The 11,708-nt window shown below is 37.2% G+C and overlaps 1 non-coding gene across 1 annotated transcript; it reads left to right on the top strand.

The window, feature by feature from the left end:
- The first annotated feature begins 1,613 nt into the window (after positions 1 to 1,613).
- Positions 1,614 to 1,720, top strand: LOC131226488 (small nucleolar RNA R71). The gene has a single exon (XR_009161867.1). It is a non-coding gene; the product is annotated as a small nucleolar RNA R71 (small nucleolar RNA).
- Positions 1,721 to 11,708: the final 9,988 nt, after the last annotated feature.

The raw sequence follows: 11,708 nt of genomic DNA, 5'->3' as shown, positions 1-11,708 counted from the left end.
CTGAGAGTGGTCCATATGCTTTTGTACAAAAAGTGAGCCACATGATGAAATGCTCACAACTTTTGATCTATAAGTCGGATGAATGCACAAGACGCGTCGTTGGAATCGCAACGACGATGCGGTCACAATGGTATAGGTCTCAACTCGATCCGAGTCGGGTCTTCATGACTGGGCTCACGGATGACCGCAAACACTATCCAAGGGTCACGGGTCGCCGGGATTCGACCGGTAGGACCGCGGGATCAAGATGGACGGAATGCATACTCACACACACACATGCACACATGCGAACTCGGGTCGGGTCTCACAGGTTCGAGTGGGTTTCAATTCATCCAAACCTAGTTGTTCGTATTCCAAGTAAGGAATCAGATTTACACTTGCTCCTATGTTAAGAAGTATGTGCTCAATCCGGTAGTTTCCAATTACACAAGGGATAGTTGGGTTACAGGGATCTTTGTATTTCTATAGCACATCTTGCTTTAGGATAACATTCACTTTTTTAGTTAAAATGATTCTTTTGAATATTTTGTCATCTTTTGGTTGTACACAAGTTTTTAAGAAATTTGGCACATGAAGGTATTTGTTTTACGGCATCAAGTAGATGAATATTGACCTTTAATTATTTCAACACCTCTAGAATGTCCTGAGAGTTAGAGAGAGATTTTAGTGCAACCAACCATTGGGGGAATGGGACAATCGGCTTGCCTTGAAGTTTTGGTTCTAATTCTTGTAGAGCAATGCTAGGTCTATCATCATTGTCCTCTTCCGGGTCCTTAGGTTTTTCAGCCCTTACCGAAATATATTTATCAATTATCTTCTCACTCCTAAGAGTGGAGATAGACTTAGCTTGCTCCATTTAATTTGAAGAGCTTGAATCACTTATTTCATATTGCGGTTTAGGATAGGGAAAAGATTGGGCTAGAAGAATTCCCTTTTCCCCAAGTGAGTTTTTTGTCTCACGCCCTTGTATGGCCTTTAAAAGGTCTTGAAGGGTTTACAATATACCCTGAGTGTTAAGCTCTTAGTTTTGAATATATTTCCAAACTGGATCCTCCCGAGGTTTCCCTTGATTCGAGAATTGGTTAGGGATTCCTTTAGGATTAACGGTTTGTCCATTCCTCCAACTAAAGTTCGGATGATTTCTCTAACTAGTATTGTATGTATTAGAGAAGGGTCCACTGAAAGGTCTTTGGTAACTATTTACAGCATTAAATTACTCATTTAATACCTCTTGAAAAGCATATATTGTTGAGCAATTTTTAGTTGTGTGAAAGTTACAAGCACAAATATCCGAAATAGTTTCCTTACCCTTATCCTTCTTAAGTTCCATGGCCTCGACTTTCCTTGTAAGACTGGCCACTTTAGCATTTATAGCATCATCCTCTTTCAACAAGTATATCTCACTTCTCTCCCTTGCTTGAGTAGGCTTAAATGTGGTGCTAGGTTTTGGGGTGATGTCCCATGATTGTGCGGTTTCAGTGAGTATGTCGAAGTAATCCCACACCTCATCGATATTCTTATTCATGAATTTCCTATTGCACATCATCTCGATGACTTGGCACATGAAAGATGTTAGTCTATCATGGAAAAAAGTTGTTATGCCCCATGTTTCAAAACCGTGTTGTGGGCATGAACTGAAGAGATCCTTGAACTGCTCCCAACATTGGAAGAATATTTCATCTTCCTTTTGGGCGAAGTTCATGATCGACTTCCTGATGGTGATCATCTTATGGTATGTAAAGATTTTTTTTATGAACTCCTTCATCATGTCATTCCATGTGCCAATAGGTCGTGGATGTAGTGAGTGCAACCATGTCTTAGTTTTCTCTTTCAAGGAGAAAGGAAAGTGTTTCAGCCTGACCGTGTCCTCAGACACATTAGGAAAGTATAAAGTGGCTATAACTTCATCAAATTCTTGCAAGTGCAGGTATGGAGTTCCAGATTCAATTCCAAGGAACTTTGGAAGGAGTTGGATTACTCCAGGCTTAATGTCTATGTTTCCTGTATTTTCTGGAAAAATCATACAAGAAGGGGTTCTCACCCCTGCCGGTTGCAGGTAATCTCGTAAAGTATGAGGTAGGGGTGCTTGATGCACCTCATTCTCATCCTGGACTTCATCAACCCTAGGTTAAGGTTGTCTTTCTAGTTAATTAGCAGCCATAACCTCAATTAACTCTGAGGATCTTGAGTGGTGTCTAATCCTGTAATGGATAGATAACCCCTCAACCAATCCTCCACTCAAAAGACGTTGAGCGTTATCACGGACCCACTTGAGCATGAAACACTCTCAGCCCTCAATTTCAGATTCCAAACTAAGCATTAAAGAAAGAAGGGAAATAGAAATCTAGAAATAGAAAGAGAGAGAATTAGAAAGAAGTTACTAAATTAGAAGTTCCTAAATTAAGATCCTATAAAACAAAACAAAACAAGTCAGTTTCTAAAAACAGAAATTCTAAAATTAGAAAGTTTCTAAAAAAAAAAAAGATGAGTTAGTTTCTAAAAACAAATTAGAAAAGTAAACTAGTTTCTAAAAAGGAAAAACTTCTAAAAACAGAAAATTAAAAGTTTCTAAAAAGAGAAAAGGGAAGTTTACAAACCTAAAATTAGTAAGTAGATCTAAGAAAGTTTCTAAAAATAAAAAAAATAAATTAGTTTCTAAAATAATTCAGAAAACCCTAATCCTAAAAATAGAAACTAGAAAACTCTAATCTTAAACTAATTCTAAAACTAGTTAATCTTAGAAAAATACATCTGTTAATCCCCGACGATGGCGCCAAAAACTTGTTCACAACCCCAAGTGTAGGGTCGCGATGTAGTAATAATCTCGGTGAGACTGAGGTCGAATCCAGAGGGACTAATCTCATGTGTCTTCTGAGAGCAACTAGAACTAGAACTAGAAGAAGATGTTTATCTAAATCTGAATTGAGTGAGAGAGTAATTGTGAATTATTTAACTAAAACTTATAAATTCAAAGGTGGGAAATGAGGGTTTTCAAGGATCCACTTGTAGAGATCAGGGAGATCTATGCTTGATTCATGGACACAACTGGAATCAGAGTCCCTTCTTAACCAATTGGAAGATATCTCAATAAAACCAAATCTAAACTTCATTTGACCTAATTCTCAATGGATGAGAAGTATGAGAACTGGAAGCGATTCCATCACAAAACCATGCCCAGGAGACAAGGCAAACAACAGGATATCCCAAAACCAATCATAAGAGAATCATGAAGATTAGAAGGATTCCATCACCCAACCATGCCCATGGGACGAAGGTGAACAACAAGATTTCCTAATTTCACAATCTCACAATCTCAATACATAAAAAGAATATACTTAAAGCTATCGTAGATCTATCGTAATTTAAGTCACAACAAACCATTAAAAACTGAAAGGATTTCACAAATATCAAACTAGAATCAAAGATCGTTCAACTTAAACATGAATCAAAGTAATAGAAAACATCCCATCATGCTATAGGCTTCACCTCTTAGCCCTAGCTAAGAGGTTTAGCTAACCATAGACATGATTGAACTAGAATCTCTTAATAAAAGCATAAAAACAACTAAGGAAAGGGAAGAAAAACTCTTGGCGACAACTTCTCCAAACTTTTGCTCCACTCCTTGAACCCTAGATGATGCTTAGGGATGCCTTAGGGACCCCTATTTATAGTTTTAGGCCTTAGACTTTCACACGAGTGATAATTTTCAGAAACTGTCTCAAATTTACGCAATTCGCGCAAGTTTTGCGTAACGTTCGACTGGTCGTGGGCCATCCTCGGCCAATCATGGACCATCCTGACTGGTCAAGTGGGAAGGAGATTTTGAGGTTTTACTCAATGGATTTCGAGTCGAGACACCTTCGACCGGTCGAGCAGGGCCCAAGACTGGTCATGTGTAGCCAGGACTGGTTGAGCCGAAGCTAGGACTAGTCGAGCGTAAGCAGGACTGGTCGAGCTGGAGTCAGGACTAGTCGGGAATCACCGAATTTCACTTCAAAACTTCAATTTTCTTCATTCCGGTTTTCTTAGATCTTCAGCATGTGCATTCTTCATTCTTAGTTTCATTAGATCCATTCTTAGCTTTGGTGATTCTTGAGTGTTAAATCAATGCTTTTAACATCCTTTTCAATCCAAGCTCTTGAATTCTCTTTACACCACAAACATGATTAAAATAGAACATTAAGCATTATCATGTTCATAAAACCAAGTAATAGATGGGGTCCAATATGCAATATTTGACCCTCAACAACAGGCTATGAAATGTGAGAAACTATGGTAATTGTGTACAAACCTCTCCAAGCTACACTGATGGCCATTTCTGTGGCTAACAGAGATAACATAGACTTTAAGAGAAGAAATTTGAAAGATCAGTCAGGTTTTCACTTCCATTAAAGATTCCTAAATTACTTTGATTATATGCAAAGTATTATCGCAATTTTCAGATTTGATTGACTTATAGTGAAAAACCCCTAATCGTTACATAAAATTTTAGCTGCTGATGGGCGTAGGAACTACAACTTAGTAGATAAGAACTCAACGTGTCTGATAAATCTTCTCGAACCTTGTGAGTTGAAACATGGCCAAAGATGATTGATACATCAGAGTAAGAAGACGGATCTTGAAATTAAATAAAGCGTAGATGGATTTGAGTTGGTTACCTTGCTTTAGGAAGACAAGGAAGAACCTCCGTCATTGCTGCTGATTCGCCACCATTCCACCGTATATAAGAGTAAATCCCTGTTAAAGATCCCCACAATGAAATGGACAAGGGCTGAAGGATCTCGTCGTGGTCAATCCCACATCCATTCAACGGACTATATGCAACTATTGTAGGATTTCCTTCTCCTTGCTCAAAATCCCTCGGGAGATTTGGGGGCTGGCTTGTTTGCGGTGGAGATGGAAAAGGGGATTGCAGGAATCCCTTTGTTGAAGGCGATGGATACGAGGCAGTAAGCATTGGCTTCAATCCAGCCATCAAAACTTATGTCGTGATGCGTCTTGGGATTCAATCCCTCCTACTCCCATTTAAACGGGTGTAAGTCGATGCTCCAAACTGGCTGTTAGGGTTAGGATTGTTAAATTGGTGTAATATTTGCAAAGTAGTATATGAAACATATGTTAGACTTAATGGATGGTCTAGATCAATCAATTGGCTTTTTTAGGTGTCCCAATTCAACTAAGAGTTGTTTACACCCAACCTGTCTGTCACAGACAGACTAAATGGCCCATAATATGCATGTGATATTCTGGTACACCACGTGATCATCAAGATAGCATCAAAGATAAGAGGTTTGATGCGTGTTTGTGTTGGAAAGTATTGAAAGTATGTCTCTTATAGAAGCAACTTTCTTCAAAGCATTAAAGGCAATAAGTCCAACAACATGAAAATTCTCTAGCAAGGTGTCATATACATGTTACAAGACCAAAATAGCAATAGGAAAGTTATAAAATCATGAGATCTCCCTTATACACATGGCCAAATACAATATGCTACACTTATATGGAAGCCAATGGACTTTACACAAGGTCACCATCTCTCCAAGTCTATTAAAGCACCATAAAAGAAGAGCTCTTGGCCTCATACTAACACAATCACGCAAACTTTTCAGCTCAATACTGCCTATATTTCCTCCCTCATGGAAATCTATCTCAATTAGTTTAGTTTCAAATACCTCCACCTCTATCTAGTATAATGTTACAACAAGCTTGGAACATTTATCTTAGTTTTAGTTTAGTTTTCACTTTTGTCCATCACCAACAAAAGTCACAACATCTAAAAAACATAACATACAAACCAAAATATGACTAAATGATCTAGAGGGTCCTGGTTCCGCTGTGTCATCTTGTTGGCATGACCGATGAGCTGCAATCCGGTGCATAGTACGTTGTAAAGAATGAATCACTTCCCCCATGGACTGGACTATATGTTCCAGTCAAGACTATCTCTCTAGGATCTGCACTTGCTAGTCCATGATGTGTACGAGAATATCATCTTGGGCTGTAGTAGGAGCAAATGGTGGGGACTATGTATCGCCTACTCCCTTAGCGATGTCATCAGCCTCGTCCTGGATGTCATCATCAACTAGGCCACCCGATCCATGTTCAGGGGAAAGCTTCATATTCCTAATGCTTTGGACATTGAATTTTGTAGCAGTGATCGATGCGCCCTCAATCCCTTTATGTCCGCACTAGAAAGCTAGATGATATAACAACCATCTAAATGGTATCCCGGACGAATTTGACTCAAAAGCGGAGACAATCTGATAATAGATCTTAGTTGGCAGACACATAGGCTCCCCCTTACCCAGATTGTATAAAATTTCAACCATGAAAGGGGTAAGTTTGGTGTAGTTACCCAACCATGGGTAGACATTAGAGACAAATATGAGATGCATGATACAATAGTTGTTAGACATGCTCGAGGGTGTGATTTAGTCTAACCTCCATTCGACATTTTCACAATTACATAAGAATTTAGTCTAAATAATCCATTTAACTACCATTGTTAGCGGAAGTTCAACAGAATGTTTGTGGCATAATGGCACCTCGATAAGGGACGCAATGTAAGCGGGTGTGATGGTGAATACCCGTCCTCGGTATCTAACTTCAAAGCCTAAAGTGTCTCTATCCTCAGGTTGTGTACAATGTGAGAGGAATGACTGAACTAGGTTTTCATAAACCTTTCCCCAAAATGACAAGATCCGGTGCCATTCACGACAAAAAAAGAATGTCATAGACATTGAACTTGTCAAGACACGATGGGTCAATATTTCTCTCATAAATGATTTTCCTAGTGGCAAACCTAGTGGCTATGGGGCTCGACGGAGGAGATAGTCTAACCGTAAAAGAGCTATGGGTAGCTGAGAGTTGAGGATTTTGTGAAGAGATCCTCCCTCTCTTTGGTGCACATACCTTTTGCCTCATCCCAGAGGGTTCACAAAGATCATGCTTTTTCTTGGTGCGCCCTTCTCTGGGAAGAGTCGACTCTGGATTTCCCATATTAGAGAGAATGAGAGTGAAATGAGCAAGCTAACAAGGGAAAAGACAATCCCAAGAAGAGAATGAGCAAAAATACCTAGGATTTGGAGGACAAAACCAAGGAATACCTTGGATTTAGGCGACTTTGGTCGGAAAGCCCTTCTGCCGAACTTAGGGAAAGGAAAAGAAAAATAATGCATAATGAAAACTATGCAGATAGGGTTGTTTAAACATCCCATCACGGCTCGATTTCGGTTGGACAGAACTTAAGTTCGGTTGGACCCAAATCTCCTGAAAGATTTTAAAAAAATGCCATATGCAATATGAATTTTCCGATATGTTTTGAATTTGTGTTTTATAATTTCTATGTGTTTAAAGGTTGGATTCCATAATATATGAAAGAGTGGGAATCCTAACGAAATTTTAAAAAAACTAGAGGCCATAAATCCTCAAATTTAACAATTAGCTCACATGAAGGCTTAATCCTTTGATTTAATAATACGTTCATAAAGGAGGCTGAAATCCTCAAATTTAATAGTAGGGCACATTGTTGAGTGTGAAATATTGCATATTTCTCCTTATTTATACATTGGTTTTATAAACATGATAGTGCTTAATCGATCTAATTATGCATGTTTTCATGTGTGAGGTGATTTCGAGAGCTTAAGGTGAAATCAATGTTAAAATGAAGATTTATGCTCAAAAGATTATTAAATGAAGATTTGTAGATTTGGAAGTCAAGAATGAAGAATTCACACGCCAAAGATCCAAGGAAACCAAGTAAGGAATGAAGAAAGATTTGAAGTGAAGAAAATGAATCCTGAAATCGTCCTAAAAAAGAACATATTCTTGAAATTGTTCTGGAAAAATAGATTCTGAAACTTTAAGTTAAAAAAATGAAAGTTTTGAAAGTCTATTTTGGGAACTGCGCAGAGTGCATAAATTTGAGTCGGTTTCAAGATTTTTCGAACTCGGTGCGAATGTTGGAGTTCCACAACTATAAATAGGACTCCCTAGGATGCTCCAAAGCATCTTCTAGGTTTTGGAAAAGGAGAGAAGGCCTAGGTGGAGCATTAACAACATTCTTCCATTTTTATTTCTTCATGAATTCTAGTATATCTTTTACTTTTTCTTTTGTTTTTGAGGTAGTTATGACTAGCTAATCTTTTAGCTAGGGCTAAGAGGTGAAGCTGTAGTTTATTTTGATGCTTCATTTGTTTAGATTCTTATTTATGTTGAACGTCATTGATTTCTAGTTTGAATTTAAAGAATATTTTCATTTTTCTATGATTTATTGTAACTCAAATTACAATAGATGCTATGATAGCTTTGAATGTTTTCTTTTCCTGTTTTGAGATTGTGAGATTAGTAAAACTCATGATTCACTATCATCTCCTGGGCATGGTGGATGCATGAATTCCCTTCCAATCATCACAATACTCCTTCATTTAGGACTAGATCAATGAAAAGTTTAGAGATTTAATTTAATTGCTTCATCTTCCAATTGGATAGGATATAACTCTGATTCCAGTTGTGTTTATTGAATCAAGTAAGGTAACATCCTGATAGCTATAAGTGGATCCTTGGCACTTTAGTTTCCATTTGATTATTGATACTTTATTTACAATTCCTCTTAACTATTCTAGAATTCAATTTAGATCTTTTTATAGTTCTAGCTCTAGTTATTTTCATATTACAAACAAGTTTAGTCTCTGTGGATTTGACCTCGGTCTCATCGAGTTATTACTACATCGTGACCCTGTACTTGGGGTTGTGAACAAGTTTTTGGCGCCGTTACCGGGGACTATGGCTACATTTTTATGAGATTAATTGGTATTAGAATTAGGTTAAGATTAGGGTTAACTTTTCACTTTTTTTAAGGTTATGATTTTTTTGAAATTGTTTTTAGAAACTAACATTGTTTTCTGTTTTGTAGGATCTTAACATAGCAACTCCAATCCGGTAATCTCTTTCCAATTCTCTCTTCTTTTTTTCTAGATTTTTTATTTACTTTAGTTTTCTTTCTTATAGCTTTTAGTTTTTTGGTGCTTAAGGGTTGTGCATTTTCATGCCCAATTGGGTTTGTGATAACACTCTCCATCTCTTGAGTGAAAAAGGATTAGTAGAAGGGTTGCATATCCATCAAAGGATTAGACACCACTTGAGATCCTGTCAGTAATTGAAGTAATGGCTGCAAATTAACCTCAACTTTCAGTTGAGGAGGTTTAATAAAGAATGACTAGCATAATGCTCCCCCGCCTCGTACTTTGTGAGATTATATACAACTGGCGGGGGTGAGTACACCTTCCTGCATGGTATTTCCACTTGATGTAGGAAACATGGATGTTAAACCTGGAGTGATAGAACTCCTTCCTAAATTTCATGGACTAGACTCTGAAAGTTCATACTTGCACATCAAAGAATTTGATGAGATAGTCACCACATTACACTTTCCAAACGTGTCTGAGGACACAGTGTGACTCAAAATTTTCCCCTTTTCACTAAAGGAGAAGCCATGATCTATTGGCACATGGGGCGAGATGACTCGAGAATTTCTCAAAAAGTTTTTCCTGTTTCATAAAACTAACACTTTAAGGAAGGCAATCATGAACTTCACCTAGAAAGAGGAAGAGACCTTCTTCTAATGCTAGGAAAGGTTCAAAGATCTCATGAATTCATGTCTACATCATGGCTATGAAATTTGGCAGACAATAAGTTTGTTCTATAATGGATTAACTTCGCCGATGCTCTAATTTGTATAGATGATGTGTAATGGTGAATTCATGAATAAGGAGGCCGATGATGCGTGAGATTACTGAAAATGAGAGCTTAAGATATCCTGGGAGGGGGTGAATGGGACTATGCCAAATAATTGAAATAAGTGCTGAATATTTAAATAAATTAGAGATCTCAATTGCTTAAGTATTAAAACGTTGATTCTAAATAATTTGTAGGACAATCTTCACCTAAAGTTTTAGTCAAGACATCATTATTTCACGAATTTCTTTAAAATCAAAACCTCAAACTTGTAAGAATAAATTAAAACAAAATATTACAACATTCACCACTTCACTTACAATTAAATACAATCATTCACCACATAAAAAGTAAAGGCATTCACCACAACACAGAGGATTATAGTGGTTCAGTGCTTTAAAAACAGCCACACCTACTCCACTCTCAAAATAACTCTCTACGTAATTTTGGATTTCATTATGAAAAAGGTTTTCCCAGGGTTAGCTTAAAACTTGATACAATTCTTATGATTTTCATGGGTTATCACAATCAAACCCCTCATTGAGATTTTTAGGCTATTTTAGAAAAAACCTACACTGAGATTTTCTGGATATCTCAGAAAAATCAAATAAAATTTAGAAGGTATACTTATCTTCACTGTAGAAGACGTATTAGAAGCTTGTAGCCAAAGAACCGCTTTCTTAAATGTAGATTGTTCTTTGTTCAGTCAGATAGAAAGGGTCTAGGGTTCTATTGATTTTAAATTAAGATCAAACCAATGGCTACTTGAACTAATTCTCTTAAATCTCAAAAGAACAGTATAGTCTACTCTCTTTTGAATCAAATTAGAAAGACCTTGAGATTAAGGGAATTTTAAAAAAAAGCTATAAATTAAATTTATAAATAAAGTATAAATAGCTAGCTAATAACTTGAGCTTCTCTCTCTCTCTCTCTCTCTCTCTCTCTATCTCTTGTAGAAGGATTTTGATAATTAACTTATATATTTCAGATTGAGAGAGGAATTCAATTTATAGGCAAAGAAGTTGAATCTTCGGCTATCCCAAGGCAGTCTTCAACTAGCCCGAGGTCACCTTCGGCTGGTCAAATTCCTGCGAATTCGAAATGTTAAAGTTGCTGGAATTTGACCCGAAGATTTTTGGGCTAGCTGAATTCCAAGCTCCAGCTAGCCGAACCAACACTCGGGCTAGCTGAATTTGTAACCAAAATTAGTTGTTACTTCAGGCTTAAACTTAGGCTGGCCAATAAAACTTAGGCTAGCTGAACCAAAAGTTAAGTTGGCCGAATTCAAAGCAAAATAAGCATAAAAATCCAATTTTAAATATTTTTGAAGGAAACTAGTCCTAAGGTCTTGCTAGGGCTTTATACTACCTGAGATATATCAAATATATAAACTTCTTTGACTTAAACTCAGTTACGGACTTCATCTTAACTTTTGACCTTGATCTATTCTTAAATGTCAATTGATCTTTAGCTTAATCTTCTCTTGCTTATGGATCAGTCTTGAAGATCTATTGTCAAGTTGTTTTTGCTTTATGAAATTTGACAACTAAAGTGTGCTTGAACATTTTAACACTTACAATTACCTTGATCAATTGACAGAAAACGCGTAATCATGGGACACCTCGCCAAAACCCATCACTTCTAAGCCTACTCAATGAAAGGAAAGTGGAGGAATATATTCCTTAAAAGAAGAAGGTAACATGAGTGCAAGGGTAGTCAATCTCACAAGAAAAGTCGAGGCCATGGAACTTAAGAAAGTGGAAGCTATCAAACCAAGGGAAGTCATGGAAGTTGTTTGTGGTATTTGTGCTAGCAAAATACATGTGACGCAAGATTATCCCACAATCTCTACTTTTCAAGATTTATTAAATGACCAATCAAATGCTGTCAATACTTACCAACGACCATTCAATGGACCCACCTCAAACACAAACAATTCCAATTGGTGGAACCATCCAAACTTTAGTTGGAGG

Source organism: Magnolia sinica, chromosome 14 (assembly GCF_029962835.1).
Source record: "Magnolia sinica isolate HGM2019 chromosome 14, MsV1, whole genome shotgun sequence".
In the NCBI taxonomy this organism is placed as follows: domain Eukaryota; kingdom Viridiplantae; phylum Streptophyta; class Magnoliopsida; order Magnoliales; family Magnoliaceae; genus Magnolia; species Magnolia sinica.
The sequence above is the reverse complement of the archived record's forward strand: the minus strand, read 5'-3'. Positions and strand labels throughout refer to the sequence as shown.